The sequence below is a fragment of the Helianthus annuus genome, chromosome 10, assembly GCF_002127325.2.
Source record: "Helianthus annuus cultivar XRQ/B chromosome 10, HanXRQr2.0-SUNRISE, whole genome shotgun sequence".
In the NCBI taxonomy this organism is placed as follows: Eukaryota; Viridiplantae; Streptophyta; class Magnoliopsida; order Asterales; family Asteraceae; genus Helianthus; species Helianthus annuus.
This window is the reverse complement of record NC_035442.2, coordinates 75473230-75496198: the sequence shown is the minus strand read 5'-3', so window position 1 is coordinate 75496198 and position 22969 is coordinate 75473230.

Sequence of the window (22969 nt, the reverse complement as noted above, 5' to 3'; positions counted from 1 at the left end):
ATCTATTATGTGTGTACGGTGAAACAGCTTCGAAAGGCCTCAAACTTATGTCATGCGTCCAAGCTAGCAAGTATCTCCGCAAGGAATACAACGCCTTCTTGGCTAACATTGTAGTAGCGGAGAAGGAAAAGAAAAAGAAGGTTGAAGTCAAAGACGTCTCAGTGGTTCGTGAATTTCCTCAGGTGTTCCCTGATGATCTTCCCGGACTACCGCCAAGTCGTGATATCGACTTTCGTATCGACTTTACTCCTGGAGCTAACCCTGTTGCTAAAGGCCCTTATCGACTCGCCCCATCCGGAATGAGGGAACTCTCGAACCAACTCCAGGAGTTACTTGAAAAAGGCTTCATTCGGCCGAGCACCTCCCCTTGGGGCGCGCTAGTCCTTTTCGTCAAAAAGAAGTATGGGTCGTTCAGGATGTGCATCGACTATCGGGAATTGAATAAGCTGACCATCAAGAACCGTTACCCTTTGCCTCGAATCGATGACTTATTTGATCAGCTGCAAGGTGCCAAGTGTTTCTCGAAGATCGATCTACGTTCAGGCTATCATCAGTTGCGCATACAAGAGGAAGATATACCCAAAACAGCCTTTCGTACCCGTTTTGGCCATTATGAATTCGTTGTTATGCCTTTTGGTCTAACCAACGCACTCGCGGTTTTTATGGATCTGATGAATCGCGTGTGTAAGCGTTATCTTGATCGTTTCGTCATCGTGTTCATCGACGATGTCTTGATTTATTCTAAATCGAAGGCCGAACATGCGCAACATCTACGTTTGGTTCTCGAGTTACTCCAAGGGAACCAACTCTACACCAAGTTCTCCAAGTGCGAATTCTGGTTGGAGGAGGTTCAGTTTCTGGGTCACATCGTGAATAGTCAGGGTATTCATGTCGATCCCACGAAGATTGAAGCAGTCAAAAGCTGGATTACGCCAAAGAACCTGTCTGAATTCCGATCATTTCTTGGATTAGCGGGCTATTATCGACGATTTATCGAAGGATTCTCTAAGATCGTTGTGCCGCTTACCGTTCTTACCCATAAAGACAGATCTTTTGTTTGGGGAACTAAACAAGAATCTGCTTTTCAAACCCTTAAGCGCAAGCTCTGCAATGCTCCCGTTCTCACGTTGGCGGACGGAAACAACCATTTCATTGTCTACTGTGATGCTTCCAACCTTGGTCTTGGCTGTGTTCTCATGCAACGAGACAAGGTTATAGCTTACGCATCTCGTCAGCTCAAAATCCACGAGAAGAACTATACAACCCATGATCTCGAGCTAGGGCAGTTCTTTTTGCGTTAAAGATTTGGTGACACTACCTATATGGTACCAAGTGTACGATCTTCACCGATCACAGGAGTTTACAACACATCTTTAATCAGAAAGAACTTAATATGCGTCAATGCCGATGGGTAGAACTTCTTAACGATTACGACTGTGAGATTCGTTATCACCCGGGCAAGGCAAATGTTGTAGCCGACACGCTCAGCAGACGGAGTTATTTGCTCAGTATTCGTAATACCCAAGCCCAGCACAATCTCGAAGCTCTCATCCGCGAAGCCCAGCATGCTTGTTTTATTGAACGCACTTTGAAGAAGGAGAGAATCTATCACGATGGAGCTCAGCTTGTAAGCAAAGCAGATGGGATTTTCTATTATCTATACCGAATTTGGATCCCTAAGCGGACCGATTTGCGAAAGATGATAATGAATGAAGCCCACAAGTCCCGATACTCTATTCATCCCGGTGCCGATAAAATGTACCAGGATATTCGTTACAAGTACTGGTGGCCGGGTATGAAACGGGATATCGCCCTCTATGTTGGAAGTTGCATGACTTGTGCGAGAGTTAAGGCTGAACATCAACGACCTTCTGGCTTACTCGAACAACCTCCAATCCCCATATGGAAGTGGGAGAGTATAGCTATGGAGTTCATAACCAAACTTCCGCCCACGCCATCAGGTCACGACAGCATTTGGGTTATAGTGGATCGCCTGACCAAATCAGCCCACTTTTTGCCAATACGGGAAGACTACAAGGTGGAATGACTAGCCCGAATCTACACCGACGAGATCATTTGTAATCATGGTACGCCTCGTGACATCATTTCAGACCGTGACGCTCGGTTTACTTCGCGATTGTGGGAAACGTTTCAAGCGGCCCTTGGTATGTCGCTTAACCTGAGTACTGCATTCCATCCTCAAAGTGACGGACAGACTGAAAGAACAATCCATACTCTTGAAGACATGCTCCGCGCGTGTGTCATAGACTTCGGTGGTAGTTGGAGCAAACACCTACCGTTGGTCGAATTCTCGTACAACAACAGCTATCATGCCAGCATACAAATGGCACCATTCGAGGCTTTATATGGAAGAAGATGTCATTCGCCTATTGTGTGGCACGAGATCGGTCACTCGCAATTAACCGGTCCCGAGTTACTACAAGAAACGACTGACAAAATCCTCCAGATTCGAGACAACTTGGCAAAAGCCAGGGATAGACAGAAAAGTTACGCCGATAGAAGACGCAAGCCCCTTGAATTTGACGTTGGCGACTACGTACTCCTAAAGGTATCCCCTTGGAAGGGTGTAGTCAGATTCGGCAAGAAAGGGAAACTAGCGCCTCGATATGTTGGACCTTTTAAGATTCTGGAAAGGATCGGAAAAGTCGCCTACAAACTCAAACTACCGGAGGAACTCAGTAACGTCCACCCGACTTTCCATGTGTCGAACCTCCGAAAATGCCTAGCTGACCATGATCTGATTGTACCTCTCGACGATCTCCAGGTCAACGAAACGCTACACTTCGTGGAAAAGCCTGTCGAAATCATGGATCGCCAAACCAAGCAACTCAGGCGCTCGCGCATCCCTATCGTGAAAGTCCGATGGGAAGGCAAACGAGGCGTGGAGTTCACTTGGGAACTCGAAAGTGACATGAAGGCCAAGTACCCGCAGTTTTTCAAATGAAGATCTGAAGCATCAAATTGCTTATTCACGGTGCTGTGCAGCTTTGAGCCTAATTTCGGGACGAAATTCCCTAAACAAGGGGAGGCTGTAACGCCCCGTGTTTTCGAATGTCAAATTCAAAGTCAAAGTCCAAGTCAACTTTGACTTTCTTAGACAATAATTAGCCGATTTTATGTTTTATTTGTATTATGTGGAGTAAGTGTTGTAATCAAGAAAGAATCGAAGTAATCGAATGTTGAATCGACGCGAACCGACTTACGACTGTGATTAGTAGGAAGTAACAATGCGATAAAGTTAATCAATCAATAATCAAGCTAATCAAATCATCAATCGAACTCGAATCTCGAACTATGCGAATTTGGTGATATATTACTTGTGTGTGTGCCTTACGTGTTACATGTGCGTGCTTATTTTATGTTTTGTGTGGTATTCAATCGAATCAATCGAAACTCGAATCAAAACCCGAATCTCAAATCGAATGCAATCGAAATCGAATTACGACGAATGGTAATGTAAGGATAGGGTGAAATATAGATGATTGTATGTTAGATATAGTAGTTGGGACTGAAAGTAATTTGAATAGGAAACTCTATCGTATTCGTATCATCTTCAATCGAAATCGAAATATCGAAAATCGTCGCACCGAACACTCGAACCAGGCTGTTGAAAATACGTTCGAGAATATATAAAGAAGCATGTTAACTTTGAAGTTTATTATTTTTCTTTTCTTTTTCAGCCAATTCTCGTTTTAGTTCAGCAACTTTATCAATATATTGATTTAATACCAGTTGTTTACCTTTATACTTGGCTTCAAGAAATTTTTGTCATTTCAGAATATTTTAAAACTTTTCCTTCAAGACGTTTAACTTGACTTTTCAAGATATCATATGCTTCTTTTACTCTATGATGTGAATATTTCATCCCATCATATTCTTTTTGTAACTCTTGAATGATATTATCTTTTTGAAAACATTCGTTGCAGTTTGCTGAACACTTTTTCTTTAAAATCTCATTTTCTTTTTCAAAACCATCGCATTTTAGTGTCAGCTCATCTACTTTTTCTTTCAATTTTCATTTTCAAACATTTCTTCACATTTTTCTTTGAATAAATTCTCAATTTTAGTAAATTCAATGTTTCTGGATCTTAAGTTTCCATCCTTCTCAATACAGACACTGCATGTTTCCATGCATTTCCTACACTGCACTTCGTTTTTATTTTCAGATTTTTCACCAATTGCATCATTTTTATCCATTAATTTAACCTGATTTGATGACTCGGTAGATTCAGTTTGAATTTTTACCTCTGTTTGTTGTGCCACCGTTGTTTCGTCAGATGTTTTCAGATTTTCATCCATCCTCTTTTGGTTCTCATCAATGAATTCTTCCACATTCTTCTTCAAAGTCTCTGTCGATTTTCTAGACTTGCAATAATCACTTTTTCTATACGCTTCTTCACGTGTTCATCAAAATTTTTGTCTTCTTTCTTCTTTGAATAATATTCTATAGCAGTAGGAATAACAGCAAGCAATGCATCAAAATCTACAATCTTCGGATCCACTGCAGGATTTCCTTGAGGATCTAAATAACATTTCCTCTCAACATCCCATCTCTTGGCCTGCTTTACTTCTTTAAAGATATAGTACATTTCATCCAATCTCTTACGCGTAATACGTTCGTCTCGACCCCATCTTACCTCAGCAACCAATGCAACCTTCTCATTCAAAGTGTATTTGTTCCAATTAAACCCCTCATCCTCCTAAGTAACCGCCAGAGCTTGCTTTCTTTCTTTCGAAGAACCTTCATAGATTTGTGATCGATTAATCTTTGGCGGTTGTTCTCTGTTACGATGATAAATTGCTTTCTGATAGTAATCGTCATGGAACAGATTAACACTTTCATCACTGTAACACCCCGTGTTTTCGAATGTCAAAGTCAAAGTCCAAGTCAATTTTGACTTTCTTAGACAATAATGTGACAACCCTCACTAAACCAGGTATCCGTACGGTTTAATTAATAATTAATTACTGCTTAATTACTGTGCTTGCTTGAAACTACTGATGAACTGCTACTTGATTTCTGATACTTGTATATTCCTGCATCATACTTTACATACCGTCACTACATTATTTACATACTGAACTCTAGTGACAAACATGATGCACAAAAGCACAGTAGCACTATGAACGGATAACCTATTGAACATGATGATAAAGCCAGCATCAGGCAGATATTGCCTCTAAGGCCTGTATGAGCCAGAAATATTTCACTACACCCATAGTGAGTGTAGGGACACAAGGGTTGTAGAACTACGTCTCTAGTAATAAGATACAATGACAGGATGTGCCTAGGACATACACTAAGCACAAAACTCAGCACTTTAATTAACAATTTAGCTTTTAGCTAACTAATAAAGTGCCAAAACATGAGAAAAATATTACTAGACACTTTCCAAAGTGTCAGGAATAAGTTTTGTCACTAAAAATGGTATTAACGACACTCTAAAGCTTTGTTAAGCACTTTAACGGATTACTATCCAACCGAACAACCGGACTATACCCGGAACATGAAAATATTGTCATAAACATTATTTGTCTTTTTCTGAGCCAGTTAGGGTCTCTGAATACCCAAACACCCGCCATTAAGCACAACACCCAACTAACCGGGTTAAGCACTTAACTAACTTACTTAACCTAACTATTATCCAACTAATTAGTTGAAAATGGACTAGAACCCCCCCCCCCACTAACCGTCCCCAGCTAGAGGGGACACACTTGGTACAACTTTGATTATTAAATTCCTTTATGTCTAATATCATTGTGACACAAAAACCCTTGGACATTAGCCCTAAGCTTTGTCTATAAATAACTAGAGATTACACATGAGATCATTCATTACATTTCACAACTCAAACACACCCTCCTCTCTCTCTCTCAAGGCTTCGGCCGAACACCCCCCTGTACATCCATCATATTTTCGGCTTCCATCATCACATTTCAAGCTCATATAAGTGTCAAGGATCGTGTATAAGGAGTCTTGGTGCACTCGGAGCTCGAAGGACCTCATTCTCTTGCTTTTATCCTCTCATTTTGCGCTTAGATTCTTCCCTAGCCTCGAGCTAGTGGTATGTTGCTTGAATCACCTACTCGATCTATTTTGAAGTGGTTAATATGATGTGTAACGGTTAAAACTCGAAATCTTACAAGTTGATGCATTAAAGTCTACTAAAAACACTTAAAATGATGGTTAAAAGCTCATATGATGTGTAAATGTTGTAGTAATTGATTTGTGTGGTTATTTGGACCCGATCTATGTTGTGGTAGCTCGGATCATCATTTAACCCGGGTTGGTCATGATCATGGATCATGACATAAGGTTGTTTTGAATGTAACAAGGGTTAAAGGGTGAAACTCTACCACACACGAATCATGAACTTGTGTAAAAGCATTTTTACTTGTGAAATAGTGTTTAAAACTAGCAGATCTACGTATCTACAAGTGATATTTTCAAAGGACCGAGTGTCAAGAAAATCATGTTTTCTAAAGATGGATCTTACACTAACAAGAATGATTTTTAACACACAAGTGTGTAAACACTTGTGTAACACAAAGATCCGACAAAATAACTATTTTTGTAAAATTTACAAGAAGATGTAAAGACGGACTTTATATAAAAACGGGGTTTTTACGAAATCAGATTGATTTGTATAAAGATCCGCTAAAAGTAATGAGGTTACTACATAGTTTTGAAAAAAACTACAAGTTCATGAAACTTTTGCGAATTATATGTTTCTTAACTTGTTTGTTGATATATTGAATATTGTTTTGATTAAATAAGAAAATTGTTGGATTGATTTGTAAAAGAAAATGATACGCTTGAAAGCGTGGCCACCTCCAGTTACAGAGGAAACTCTGGCGAAATTTTTCCAAAAACCTAACACTTAGAATTATTTTCACTACAAGTGTTAGAAATACTTTTCGACATGTTTTCAAAATATAAGTTTCGCCACGATTCTATTTACAAAATATCGGAGGTGGGATGTTCACAAAATTAAACGTGATAAATATATATTTAGTAAATATATTTTTCACAACGCTACTTGTTAATTATTTTGTGAAGTATATAATATTATTTTTAGGGTAAAAATAATATTATCGAACGTTAACGGATCCAAAATAATACGAACGCTTTCACAATGAATATATAAGTTACACCGGTAATTACTATTACCACTCGATCGTTAAAACGTAACTTACGCAATTTAAAGAAATAATTATGAACGCGTATATTTGACAAAGTATTATTTTGGGAGAATTTTGTGAAGTAAAAATATAATATTTTTGAGAAAAATAATTATATTTGAAGTAAGAAATAAATATATATTAAGTGAGACTTAATAATATATTTCGAATACACATGTATTAAATCCCCCATCCTTGGGAAGGAGAATGATTACCAAGTATGCACAGAATGTAAACACGAAATAGTTGTCTAACTATTTCCCAAAACCTAAACATTAAAGCTAAGGCACGGCCGTCCGTCTAATAGAGTTAGTACATGTAGGTCGTTGCACAGCTGCTTGACTTGGAGTATTACTTGGTAGAGACGCACCGCTGTGAGTTCATGTCCCCCTTTTCTCTTAACTGTTTTCAGTTTTCTAAACTGCGGGGGTGAAATACATGTTACTTTGATTACGAATATTTCTTATATGGTATGGTTAGCGTAAGGAGGGTTATTATTTAAATCATGTGAATGGGTAGGCGGAAACTTGAGGTCATTAATCCTCAGGGTAGGACCGAGGGGCAGGAGCGATAGATCTATTTGGGTGTAGGGAGCCCAGTCCCAGGATGACTTTGTACCCGGCGCATAAATCTGCTAGGTTTGAGCCTTCCTACTTGCATTTCACACATATCAATGGCCTTGCAAACCATTGGTGATCTCTTTTTCCTTCTTTGCTACATACCAGGATTTTTATACAAACAAAGGTTTATTTGCTCACTTACACATGAACTCGCTCAACATTATTGTTGATTTTTCAACTTACATGTATTTCAGGGAATTAAAGGATCTGGCACGGTATGGCACATTTTCCCGCTGCACTAGTACGAGGTCATCCGGGTTTAGGGAATGTGACTCTTTCCTGGACAAGTCACAGTCCTTAAACTATGTTTGTGTTATGTTGATGTTTAAGTTTGTTGAACAATGTTTATGTTGTTAGGGTATGTTCCGTTAAAACAATGTTGTTGTTTTGGATTTTAAAACTTAATTGAATGGATGATCTTGCATGGTTTTTATTCATATAGCTTTGTTATGGTTAAGCTATGGTATTAAGAAGTCACACCAAATTAACCACGCTTCCGCAAAGCCAGGGTGTGACAAATAATTAGCCGATTTTATGTTTTATTTGTATTATGTGGAGTAAGTGTTGTAATCAAGAAAGAATCGAAGTAATCGAATGTTAAATCGACGCGAACCGACTTATGACTGTGATTTGTAGGAAGTAACAATGCGATAAAGTTAATCAATCAATAATCAAGCTAATCAAATCATCAATCGAACTCGAATCTTGAACTCGAGTCTTGGAGGCTGAGGCTCGGTCTTGGAGGCTGAGGCTCGGTCTTGGAGGCCGAGGCTCGATCTAAGAGGTCGAGGTAGATGATAGAGCAGTCTTAGAGACTGGGAGAATTTGGCTAGTGGGACTAGGAGTGTCAGTCTAGGAGACTGGGAGGCTAGTGGGACTAGGAAAATTATGTGATTTCTTACTTGGTGACTAATGTGTTTGCCTGATTGTATGACTGATTGTTTGTGCATATTTGTGTTTATGTTACAGACTCATGGACTCGCCCGGTACTGGCGACTCAGACACCACAGGACCTAGACCTATAGTATCTGATGACCTAGCATCTTCAGAGCACGAGGTGCACACGTCGGACGTTTCTAGCACGGACGAGGACGACTTCCAGCCCTTCGCGCTACCTGACGAGGCTAATGAGCTCGCCGATGGCCCTCTTGTTGAGTACCTACCGTTAGTGGAGATCCCTGCTCCCATACCCTAAGCTGTTTACCCTGCCTACAATTTACTTCTTGACGCCGAGGCTGACGGCGATATTGATCTGTTTGATGATGATCTCCTAGAGGACGATGAGGAGGGCGAGGCCCTCATAGCCGACGGAGGACTTTTACTGCTTGTAGATGCTCCAGCTGCGGAGTCACCTGCGCACTCACCTGCTCCAGACTCCTTCGAGTCTGTGGCCTCCGCACCTTCCCACACTCTGAGCGCACAGCACTTTTCACATGGTTCAGATCCTGACCAGGCATCCTCTGTTTCCCCTATTCCTAGCTTTGCTTTCGACCATGATGATGTGGAGGATTCCGATCCTATCTTTCCCCCAGGGTTCGACCCGGATCAGGATATAGAATTTATACCGATGGATCAGCCTATGGAGGATCCAGTCGACCCAGCTGACCCAGTGGAACCCATCGACCCTGAGTTTGACTTTGAGATGGCTTTTGATGATCCCGAGCCTGCCATGGCCCCTGAGCAGGCAGCCGCTCTAGACCCTATGCTTGAGCATGACCCCGTTCATGTTGGCATGCCTATTGAGCCTGTGATTGCTGACCCACCTGTTGATGATCACCCTGTGGATGCTCCGTTGTTGGAGGGCGATCATGTCATTGCTGCTGATCATGTTGATCACCCACTTATTGCTGATGCACCCATTCACCATCTTGTTGCTCCCCCACCTGATCCCGTTCCACTAGAGCCCGAGCATGCACTGTTCGCGACCCACATGGTTCCACGAGATGAGCACGCACAGCACAGGTGGATTCCTGCTGATGATGAGGTTCCACCTATTCCCCCTCAGATCACTGATACTCGTCACGTTGATACCTCCTTTTCATTCCCTCAGTTTACACCTCCAGCGCGACCTGGAGAGGGTTCTTCGGCCCATCCCTTTGGGCATGCGCCGACATCTGTTCCCTTCATGCCGCAGTTTCCACCTGTTATACCCCCTGTTTCTCCATTTCGTGTGGCACCTTTTGATCCCACCAGTGAGCCATTCCTTTGGTCGTCACCTCCTGTCATGCCACCGACTGACCCCTACCATCCTTTCCACATGGGGCACACTATTGAGGACGTTTTGATGTCTTTTGTCGCTCAGCACGAGGCACACACACAGCGCATTCAGGAGCTGGAGAGAGCTCAGCCGCCGCCGTGTCAGTGCCAGGGTCAGACCCACTCTCCTTTGCAGCCTTCTCGACCTGTACCCCCAGATTATGCTGCACGCCTCTTTGCACTAGAGCAGCAGGTTGCTTCTTTCTTACGTACTCAGAGAGCCATGGAGGAGGACTGGCTCCAGTTGCGTCGTTTGTTTTACACTCACTTTCCCCATCCTCCACCGCCATCCGTATAGAGCTCATCAGTGCCGTTTGGGTAGACGTTGGTGAGAAGACGGCGATTGCTTTTGATTGCACAACATTTTTGGAGACTACTTTCTGATTATGACTTTTGTTGATTTTGTACATGGGATGTAGTGACGCTGATTTGATATAGTTTTTGGACAGGGGTGATGTAGCCCCTAGTTGATTGATGTTGTATGACACTGTGATGTACTGATACACTTACTATGTGGTCTCGATATATGGCAATCGCAGTATTCTCATCATATTTGATGCTTGATTGATTATTTATGTTTTTATGACATGGGATGTTGTGTGAATGATAATTGTGACAAGAGATGATATGTGAATGATATATTGATAACATGAGATGTTATGTACTATTACTATTATTATATACGTGCGTTTTATTATGGCCTGACCGACGTAAACACATCTTTAGAAGATGCCGCCGAGACGTCAACAACCGCAAATGCCTACCAATCAGGCAGAACTCCAGCAAATCATTGCTGCTGCCATCGCACAATACGCCGCCTCTCAAGAAGGGACTAGTGGAAGCAACTCTGGCAACACTGGCAACAACAACAACCCACCTCATGGTAATACTAAGTCATTTAGACATACCATGACCCAATTGGATATCTTTAGCAAAGATGCTAATGCCGTTCACATGTTATACTGTACGTGCAGGGTGCACCTATAAGCAGTTTCTAGACTGCAAGCCAGTCAACTTTGATGGCACAGGAGGTGCTGTCGCTTTTGTTCGTTGGGCTGAGAAAACTGAATCTGTTCTTCGCATGAGCAAATGCGCACTAGATCAGCAAGTCACCTATATCTCTGGGCTATTCTTGGATGGAGCCCTATCTTGGTGGAATTTGCAAGTACAGACACTTGGTGAAGTTGCTGCCTACGCGCTAACCTGGACCGAATTGAAGGAACTTATGCACAAAAAGTACTGTTCCCGCGCTGAAATCTAAAGATTGGAAACAGAGTTCTGGCATTTAAAAATAGAAGGTCCAAAGATCGCAGAATACGTTCAGAGGTTTCATGACTTATCGCATGTGGTACCCTACATGGTCACTCCAGAGTTCAAAAGGATTGAACATTTTATTTGGGGATTAGCTCCTCAAATCATAAGCATGGTGACCTCCTCCAAGCCTGCGACTATTACTGAGGCGATTGATTTGAGCGTGGCTCTCACAGAGGAGGCTATTCGCCTGAACAAGTTTGATGAAGCTGAGCCAAAGAAGAAAGAGACTCATGTGGAGTCATCAGGAGGTAACAAGCGGAAGTTTTCGAACTTCAAGCAAGGCACTAGCGGTGTGGTTAAGAAAGGGGAATCAAGCACGCCAGCTCAGGTTACAACTGGTAGTGGGAAGAAAGGAAAAGGATACATGGGCGCCCAGCCCAAGTGTAATACCTGCCAGCGCCACCATTCTGGCCGTTGTGGTTTGAAAGTTTGTGAAGCTTGTGGAAAGACTGGCCACTTGAAGGATTCTTGTTGGGCCATAGCTGGCCAGAGAGGCCAGGGAGGATTCGGAAACAGAAACACCAACCGGGGCGGAAATGGAAATCGCCCACAAGGGAACAATGGAGGTGATGGAAATCAAGTTAACAATGCTAATCAAGCGGGCACTGTGAATCGTAATCAGAGGAATAACCAAGCTGGTGGAAATGGGCAAAGATCCGGATGCTTCAACTGTGGTGATCTTGGGCACTACAAGAGGAACTGCCCAGAGTTGAACCAAGCCCGTGGAAGGGTGTAATATTGAAGCAAGGGAAGCGCGCCAGGATCCCAATGTCGTTACTGGTACGTTCCCTGTAAACCAATGCTATGCATCTGTTTTATTTGATACTGGCGCCGATTATAGCTTCGTATCATTAGAGTTTAAGAATATGCTTGGTTTAGCCGCTAGTAAATTAGATGTTCCGTACTCGATCGAATTGGCTAATGGAAAGTTGGTAGAAGCCAATGAAGTTATCAGAGGATGTGTGATCGAATTGGGAGAGCGTGAGTTTGCTCTGGATCTACTACCAGTCCAGTTGGGAAGCTTCGACGTGGTGGTAGGAATGGATTGGTTATCAGGCAACAAGGCTGAGATAGTTTGTCACGAAAAGGTAGTTCGTATCCCAACTGATGATGGTGAGACAATTGTGGTTCACGGAGAAAAGCGTGATACACCGTTAAGGATTATCAGCTGCCTCAAAGTCAAAAATGTTTACAGAAGGGATGTGCTGCCTTTCTGGCACACATTGTGGATAAGAAAGCTGAAGAACCGAAGATCGAAGACATCCCTGTCGTGATGGAATATCCAGAAGTCTTCCCAGAGGACTTGCCTGGATTACCACCTCAGAGGCAAGTGGAGTTTCACATCGACTTAGTTCCAGGCGCCGCGCCTGTGGCTAAGGCACCCTATAGACTTGCTCCGTCTGAGATGCAAGAACTGTCGACACAACTTCAGGAGTTGTTAGACAAGAGATTTATCCGACCAAGCTTCTCGCCTTGGGGAGCTCCGGTCTTGTTTGTCAAGAAGAAGGATGGTAGCTTTCGAATGTGCATTGACTACCGGGAGTTGAACAAGTTGACGATCAAGAATAGATACCCTCTGCCAAGGATTGATGATCTGTTTGACCAACTGCAAGGCTCAAGCTTTTATTCAAAGATCGATCTTCGATCTGGATACCATCAGTTAAGGATACAAGAGGAGAGTATCCCAAAGCCAGCCTTCAGAACTCGATATGGACACTACGAGTTCCTGGTTATGCCGTTTGGGTTGACAAACGCACCTGCAGTGTTCATGGATTTGATGAATAGAGTTTGCAAGCCGTATTTGGATAAGTTCGTGATAGTGTTCATCGATGATATCTTGATCTATTCAAAGACGAAGGCCGAGCACGAACAGCATTTAAGAGCCATTTTGGAATTGCTGAAGAAGGAACAGCTGTATGCCAAGTTCTCTAAGTGCGAGTTTTGGCTACGAGAAGTACAATTCCTTGGGCACATGGTAAATGGAGATGGAATCCATGTGGATCCCACCAAGATCAAAGCGATCAAGAATTGGGAAACGCCAAAGACGCCAACCGAGATTCGGCAATTCTTAGGTTTGGCTGGTTATTACCGAAGATTCATTGAGAATTTTTCAAAGATCGCTCAACCATTGACGCTCCTCACGCAGAAAGATAAGAAGTTTGATTGGGGAATCAAACAGGAAGAAGCGTTCCAGATATTGAAAGATAAGCTCTGCAATGCGCCAATCTTAGCACTACCGGAAGGTACGGAAGATTTTGTGGTATACTGCGACGCTTCGCGTCAAGGATTGGGTTGCGTGTTGATGCAACGCTAAAAGGTTATTGCTTACGCGTCACGCCAGCTGAAGGTACATGAAAAGAACTATACCACTCATGACTTGGAACTCGGCGCAGTAATTTTTGCATTAAAAATCTGGAGACACTACCTTTATGGTACAAAGTGCACAATGTTCACAGATCACATTCAACCAGAAGGGGTTGAATATGAGACAAAGACGATGGGTAGAGCTGTTGAATGATTACGACTGCGAGATTAAGTATCACCCAGGGAAGGCGAATGTGGTCGCCGACGCCCTAAGTCGAAAAGAAAGGATCAAGCCCATAAGGGTTAGGGCTTTAGAAATGATAATTCAGACCGATCTTTCCTTGCGCATTCGTGCCGCGCAGAAAGAAGCTCTCAAGGAAGGGAACCTTGAAGAAGAATATCTCCGTGGGATGGAGAAGCTATTGGTACCAAACAGGGAAGGAACGTTATGTTTTGAGAAAAGGATTTGGGTTCCTTTGTTTGGAGGTTTAAGGAAGGTTATTTTCGATGAAGCTCACAAATCTCGGTACTCTATCCACCCTGGAGCGGATAAGATGTACCAGGACCTCAAGGATTATTATTGGTGGCCTAGGATGAAAGGCGATGTGGCCGTTTATGTGAGCAAATGTTTAACATGCGCTAAGGTTAAAGCGGAATACCAGAAGCCTTCAGGACTTCTGCAACAACCAGAAATTCCCAAGTGGAAGTGGGAACAAATCTCCATGGATTTTGTTACGAAGTTGCCAAGAACGCCAAAAGGCTATGACACTATTTGGGTAATAGTGGATCGATTAACGAAGTCAGCGCACTTCTTACCTATCAGAGAGAAGGATAATACGAGCAAGTTGGCCGAAATTTACATGAGAGAAATTGTTACACGCCATGGAGTACCTCTCTCGATCATCTCTGATAGAGACGGAAGGTTCGTATCAAGGATTTGGCAATCCTTCCAAGAAGCTTTTGGCTCGCAATTGAATATGAGCACCGCGTTTCACCCGCAGACCGACGGGCAAAGCGAACGGACAATACAGACCTTGGAAGACATGCTGAGAGCATGTGTTATGGATTTGGGCGGTAGCTGGGATAAGCATTTGCCTTTGGTCGAATTTTCATACAACAACAGCTATCACGCCAGTATTGGTGCTGCACCATTCGAAGCTCTATGGCCGCAAGTGCAGATCACCGCTTTGTTGGTCTGACGCAGGTGATAGATAGTTGGTTGGTCCTGATGTGGTCCAGGAAACCACAGATAAGATTGCACAGATCCGAGATCGCATCAGTGCGGCTCGTGACCGTCAGAAAGCCTACGCGGATCGAAAAAGGAAACCTCTGGAGTTTGAGGTAGGAGATATGGTTTTGTTGAAGGTATCACCCTGGAAGGGTGTGGCATGCTTCGGGAAGCGTGGGAAGTTGAATCCGCGGTATATTGGCCCGTTCAGAATTCTGGAAAGAATTGGGTCCGTAGCATACAAGTTGGATCTACCTGCCGAACTGAATGGTGTTCACGATACGTTCCACGTATCAAATTTGAGGAAGAGTCCAACGCAAGATACCGTTGTCATTCCTACCGACGAAATTCATGTTGACGACACGCTCCACTTCGTTGAAGAACCCGTTGAGGTTACGGATTGGAAAGTGAACAAGACCCGCCGGAGCAGTGTCAAGCTCGTCAAGGTTCGTTGGAATGCCAGACATGGTCCTGAATACACCTGGGAACGTGAGGACCGGATGAAAGAGAAATACCCCCACTTATTTCCCAAGAACCCTGCGACTAGAAGCAGAACTTAAAATTTCGGGATGAAATTTTTCTAACGGGGGGAGAATGTGACAACCCTCACTAAACCAGGTATCCGTACGGTTTAATTAATAATTAATTACTGCTTAATTACTGTGCTTGCTTGAAACTACTGATGAACTGCTACTTGATTTCTGATACTTGTATATTCCTGCATCATACTTTACATACCGTCACTACATTATTTACATACTGAACTCTAGTGACAAACATGATGCACAAAAGCACAGTAGCACTATGAACGGATAACCTATTGAACATGCTGATAAAGCCAGCATCAGGCAGATATTGCCTCTAAGGCCTGTATGAGCCAGAAATATTTCACTACACCCATAGTGAGTGTAGGGACACAAGGGTTGTAGAACTGCGTCTCTAGGAATAAGATACAATGACAGGATGTGCCTAGGACATACACTAAGCACAAAACTCAGCACTTTAATTAACAATTTAGCTTTTAGCTAACTAATAAAGTGCCAAAACATGAGAAAAATATTACTAGACACTTTCCAAAGTGTCGGGATTAAGTTTTGTCACTAAAAATGGTATTAACGACACTCTAAAGCTTTGTTAAGCACTTTAACGGATTACTATCCAACCGAACAACCGGACTATACCCGGAACATGAAAATATTGTCATAAACATTATTTGTCTTTTTCTGAGCCAGTTAGGGTCTCTGAATACCCAAACACCCGCCATTAAGCACAACACCCAACTAACCGGGTTAAGCACTTAACTAACTTACTTAACCTAACTATTATCCAACTAATTAGTTGAAAATGGACTAGAACCCCCCCCCCCCACTAACCGTCCCCAGCTAGAGGGGACACACTTGGTACAACTTTGATTATTAAATTCCTTTATGTCTAATATCATTGTGACACAAAAACCCTTGGACATTAGCCCTAAGCTTTGTCTATAAATAACTAGAGATTACACATGAGATCATTCATTACATTTCACAACTCAAACACACCCTCCTCTCTCTCTCAAGGCTTCGGCCGAACACCCCCCTGTACATCCATCATATTTTCGGCTTCCATCATCACATTTCAAGCTCATATAAGTGTCAAGGATCGTGTATAAGGAGTCTTGGTGCACTCGGAGCTCGAAGGACCTCATTCTCTTGCTTTTATCCTCTCATTTTGCGCTTAGATTCTTCCCTAGCCTCGAGCTAGTGGTATGTTGCTTGAATCACCTACTCGATCTATTTTGAAGTGGTTAATATGATGTGTAACGGTTAAAACTCGGAATCTTACAAGTTGATGCATTAAAGTCTACTAAAAACACTTAAAATGATGGTTAAAAGCTCATATGATGTGTAAATGTTGTAGTAATTGATTTATGTGGTTATTTGGACCCGATCTATGTTGTGGTAGCTCGGATCATCATTTAACCCGGGTTGGTCATGATCATGGATCATGACATAAGGTTGTTTTGAATGTAACAAGGGTTAAAGGGTGAAACTCTACCACACACGAATCATGAACTTGTGTAAAAGCATTTTTACTTGTGAAATAGTGTTTAAAACTTGCAGATCTACGTATCTACAAGTGGTATTTTCAAAGGACCGAGTGTCAAGAAAATCATGTTTTCTAAAGATGGATCTTACACTAACAAGAATGATTTTTAACACACAAGTGTGTAAACACTTGTGTAACACAAAGATCCGACAAAATAACTATTTTTGTAAAATTTACAAGAAGATATAAAGACGGACTTTATATAAAAACGGGGTTTTTACGAAATCAGATTGATTTGTATAAAGATCCGCTAAAAGTAATGAGGTTACTACATAGTTTTGAAAAAAACTACAAGTTCATGAAACTTTTGCGAATTATATGTTTCTTAACTAGTTTGTTATATATTGAATATTGTTTTGATTAAATAAGAAAATTGTTGGATTGATTTGTAAAAGAAAATGATACGCTTAAAAGCGTGGCCACCTCCAGTTACAGAGGAAACTCTGGCGAAATTTTTCCAAAAACCTAACACTTAGAATTATTTTCACTACAAGTGTTAGAAATACTTTTCGACATGTTTTCAAAATATAAGTTTCGCCACGATTTTATTTATAAAATATCGGAGGTGGGATGTTCACAAAATTAAACGTGATAAATATATATTTAGTAAATATATTTTTCACAACGCTACTTGTTAATTATTTTGTGAAGTATATAATATTATTTTTAGGGTAAAAATAATATTATCGAACGTTAACGGATCCAAAATAATACGAACGCTTTCACAATGAATATATAAGTTACACCGGTAATTACTATTACCACTCGATCGTTAAAACGTAACTTACGCAATTTAAAGAAATAATTATGAACGCGTATATTTGACAAAGTATTATTTTGGGAGAATTTTGTGAAGTAAAAATATAATATTTTTGAGAAAAATAATTATATTTGAAGTAAGAAATAAATATATATTAAGTGAGACTTAACAATATATTTCGAACACAAATGTATTAAATTCCCCATCCTTGGGAAGGAGAATGATTACCAAGTATGCACAGAATGTAAACACGAAATAGTTGTCTAACTATTTCCCAAAACCTAAACATTAAAGCTAAGGCACGGCCGTCCGTCTAATAGAGTTAGTACATGTAGGTCGTTGCACAGCTGCTTGACTTGGAGTATTACTTGGTAGAGACGTACCGCTGTGAGTTCATGTCCCCCTTTTCTCTTAACTGTTTTCAGTTTTCTAAACTGCGGGGGTGAAACACATGTTACTTTGATTACGAATATTTCTTATATGGTATGGTTAGCGTAAGGAGGGTTATTATTTAGATCATGTGAATGGGTAGGCGGAAACTTGAGGTCATTAATCCTCAGGGTAGGACCGAGGGGCAGGAGCGATAGATCTATTTGGGTGTAGCGAGCCCAGTCCCAGGCCCAGCATAACGGACCTCGGGATGACTTTGTAACCGGCGCATAAATCTGCTAGGTTTGAGCCTTCCTACTTGCATTTCACACATATCAATGGCCTTGCAAACCATTGGTGATCTCTTTTTCCTTATTTGCTACATACAAGGATTTTTATACAAACAAAGGTTTATTTGCTCACTTACACATGAACTCGCTCAACATTATTGTTGATTTTTCAACTTACATGTATTTCAGGGAATTAAAGGATCTGGCACGGTATGGCACGTTTTCCCGCTGCACTAGTACGAGGTCATCGGGGTTTAGGGAATGTGACTCTTTCCTGGACAAGTCACAGTCCTTAAACTGTGTTTGTGTTATGTTGATGTTTAAGTTTGTTGAACAATGTTTATGTTGTTAGGGTATGTTCCGTTAAAACAATGTTGTTGTTTTGGATTTTAAAACTTAATTGAATGGATGATCTTGCATGGTTTTTATTCATATAGCTTTGTTATGGTTAAGCTATGGTATTAAGAAGTCACACCAAATTAACCACGCTTCCGCAAAGCCAGGGTGTGACAAATAATTAGCCGATTTTATGTTTTATTTGTATTATGTGGAGTAAGTGTTGTAATCAAGAAAGAATCGAAGTAATCGAATGTTGAATCGACGCGAACCGACTTACGACTGTGATTTGTAGGAAGTAACAATGCGATAAAGTTAATCAATCAATAATCAAGCTAATCAAATCATCAATCGAACTCGAATCTTGAACTATGCGAATTTAGTGATATATTACTTGTGTGTGTGCCTTACGTGTTACATGCGCGTGCTTATTTTATGTTTTGTGTGGTATTCAATCGAATCAATCGAAACTCGAATCGAAACCCGAATCTCAAATCGAATGCAATCGAAATCGAATTACGACGAATGGTAATGTAAGGATAGGGTGAAATATAGATGATTGTATGTTAGATATAGTAGTTGGGACTGAAAGTAATTTGAATAGGAAACTCTATCGTATTCGTATCATCTTCAATCGAAATCGAAATATCGAAAATCGTCGCACCGAACACTCGAACCAGGCTGTTGATCGATCAGGCTGTCAGCCGATCGAACGGCCCAGCCGATCGGACAGACTGTCCGATCGAGCAGGTTGTCCGATCGGGATGCCTGGCCGATCGGCCAACCCTTTCCTCTTTTGGAGCCTATAAATAGAGTTGTCATTGTCATTCTTTCCACTTTTAGAAACTCTCTGACCGACCAGCTCGTGCTCCTCACCTTTTCTCAGATTTCTTCCGATTCCGGTAAGTTTTCATCCTAAATCTTGTACTTTCTTGATCAAAACATGCTCCTACACCTTTCTATCTTTCAAATCTTGATTTCTAACCGTGAAATCGTCAAGATCTTAGCATTCTTGGATGATGTCATCATGGTGTTCTTCAAGAACATCATGTTTTGGCTTCAATTCACCATGAATAGCTCGGATCCAATCGATTTCCACATAAACAAGCTAAGATCTATCAAGGATCTAAATATTTACATGATGTGAAGGATTGAAAGAAGGAATTCCAACTTTCTTTCAACTCTTTTACACTCAATGCCTTCAAACCGGTAGAAACGGAGCTTGAGTCAACTCACCAAAACATTCTAGTGGATGAGTGGTTCAAGATTCGGATTCTATCTACAAGGTTCACCGACTTTGGGTTACACGTGAAACTGCCATCCCGAACCGTTCACCAGCCGGACTTGGGTGATTCCTGTCCGAGCAGGAGAAACAAGTAAGGACGAAGGTTCCCCGGTTAAGCTCGTTGTCAAACTACCTCAACATAACGTCAAATAATCAGAACACCCAAGTGATAGACGAACAGGCCGACCAGGTCAGGATGCTAGCCGAACGGTGAGGCTGTTCGAACGAACAGCCCGACCGATCGGACATGCCAGCCGATCGACCAGACCAGCCGACCGGCTAGCATATGGCCCCACACTCTGACAATTTCATGAAGTATAGTATTGAACGAGATGATGTTCGATCGAACAGCCGTTTGTCAACATTACTCCTCGGATCATGAGATACTATGCTTCAACACTTAGTCGATTTTCAATTCGTTGGACGTATAGGAATGCCACCCGATCGAGCATGCTGTTCGATCGAGTATGCTGTTCGATTAAGTGACATCCTGTTGAGGACTACTACTGAAGTTCCTAACCGATCGGTTAAGCCGACCGATCGAACAGACCGTTCGACCGATCGACCTGAAAGGTAAGAACACTTCAGTATTCTCAAATACTACAACGAAAACTTCAAAAGTTCAAACCATCATACACAAACACATCCTACTCAAAGGAAGAAACAATCCACTCGAACAGTCCAGCCGATCGAGCCTACCGGCCGATCGAACGAACTGTCTAGCCGAACGAACAACCTATTCGATCGAACCTACTGTTCGATCGACCAGGCTGTTCGACCCACTTACACTCATTCTACGTGTTACTCATCATCATGCTATCGAACTGTTCAGGCTAACCCTACTCTCAAGCGCTCCCTTCAATCCATCAATCAATCGCTGTGAGTATACTCGATCCCTTTTTGCTTTCAGCACTTTTGGGTGTTACATACGTTACTTATATCAAAACACAATCGATCACACTACTCAAACTATTTGAACGCTAACCAATATGCATGTATAACGTGACTAAATGAATGCTTGTTGATTGTGTTTACACGTGGAATGTTGTCTACCTGCCTTAACGACGTAGTACTATAGTTTGGACTTAGCACCCGTTCACACGGGGGTTGTTAAGGACAATTACTTGCATGGATTACGGTGGTAATCATGTATTGCGAACCGTCTCGGACGGTCAACCCGCAGTCATTGGTATCGATAGGTCCATGTCGATAATTAACATGCTTCGTTTTTCTCTGTGTACGTGCTGGTTATGCGTAAACTATTTCGAACTTTATATGCTATTATCAAACTTGTATGCTCACCTTTACATTATATGTATTGACTTTATTTTAATGTATGTGACAGGTGTTTAAGATGTTTGCTTGCTAGGAAAGAGGGGCTAGAATAAAGCTCTAGAGGCCCCCAACAAATAGTTGTCTGTCAGGAAAGAGCAACTAGAGCATAGTTGTCTGTAGATCTTGTCAGGCTGGGTCTTTAGGAGCATTTGAACAATATTTATTTGTCTTACTTAAATCTGAGTTGTCGGAACAGAATATTTGGCTAGTTGTTATCTGTAATAATTTGTTTGTTATTTGGGACACGGTATGGGACGTGTTATTTAAACTGAATAGTGATGATAATTGTTATGGAAACCTCTGGACAATCTGTTTCGCTCAGTGCCATGCCCCGATGATTCCGCCATCGGTTGGGGTGTGACATCCACCTCCTGGTTTGAACATTCTCTCTTGAAGTATCCTTTTTGTTTGCATTTGAAGCAAGTAACTTTGGATTTATCAAATCCAAGTTTCGTTGTAGGACCTCCAAGACACTGTCTACCAGTAATCTCCATGAATCTTTCAGCTCTTCTGATTACGCTCGCCATGCACCATCTGATATCAATCAACTCCAATTCCTCCGGATCAATTTGATCGTAGTCTTTTTTTGTCATGTTCGGGTTTCCGATCTTCCCTGCAACGAGACTTTCGTACGATTCTAAAATTGATGCTAAGAATAACATTTGCTGTTTTGCTGCATCAGGATTCATGCTTTGTGCATTGTTTAGATTTACAGCAGTGTTGCATTATACCACACTCGAATTGGAAATGTTTTGATTATGATGATTGTTTGAATAACCAATCCTACTACTTGATGAATCATTATATGATGAACTACCTTTTGATGATCCACTCGAGTTTTCTGCACTGAATGCAGTTCCAATTTTTAGCGATTGGTTGTTAGACAATAAGCTCCCGCGATAATACAAATTCACGTTCTGCTGATAATTTGAACTGTTCATTTTGTTTTGCTTTTGAAGTTCCAGCTCATGACCTTCCCATTTTTCAATTAGCTGCTCTAGATTCATCTCGCTAAACTTTGCACTATTTTTAAGAATCATGACATATGTTTGCCAATCATTTTCATGGGGTAATGCCTCAATGAGTTTGTTGATAATTTCTTCTTTGTCCTTTTTGATACCATATCTATCCAGCTCAAGTTGCAAATGACAGAAACACTCAATAAGCTGTCGGACATTTTCGCCTTTTAGACAACCAAACAAATCAAAGTCTTTCTTTAACAGTGACTTTTTGTTCTTTTTCATCTCTTCTCCTCCTTCATATTCGTTTTGCAACGCTTTCCACATAGAATTTGAAGTTTTATCATGTTGAAGCAGAGAAAGAATATCATCTCTAACTGATTGTTGTAATAGTGTAATCATTTTTTGTTCGTTAGAGAACTCCTTTTTGTCACCATCCTTATATTCTTTAATTGGTATTATTTCTCCCTTATCATTTGTTGGTTTTTCATATCCAAAATGTTAACATAACCCAACTTTCATAAGCATAAGCTTTAACCTAACTCTCAAATCTATCTTTCCACCTACTGTAATCTTCCATGTTCATCAGTTTGGGAGGTTTTTGATAGGTTCCATAAGTATT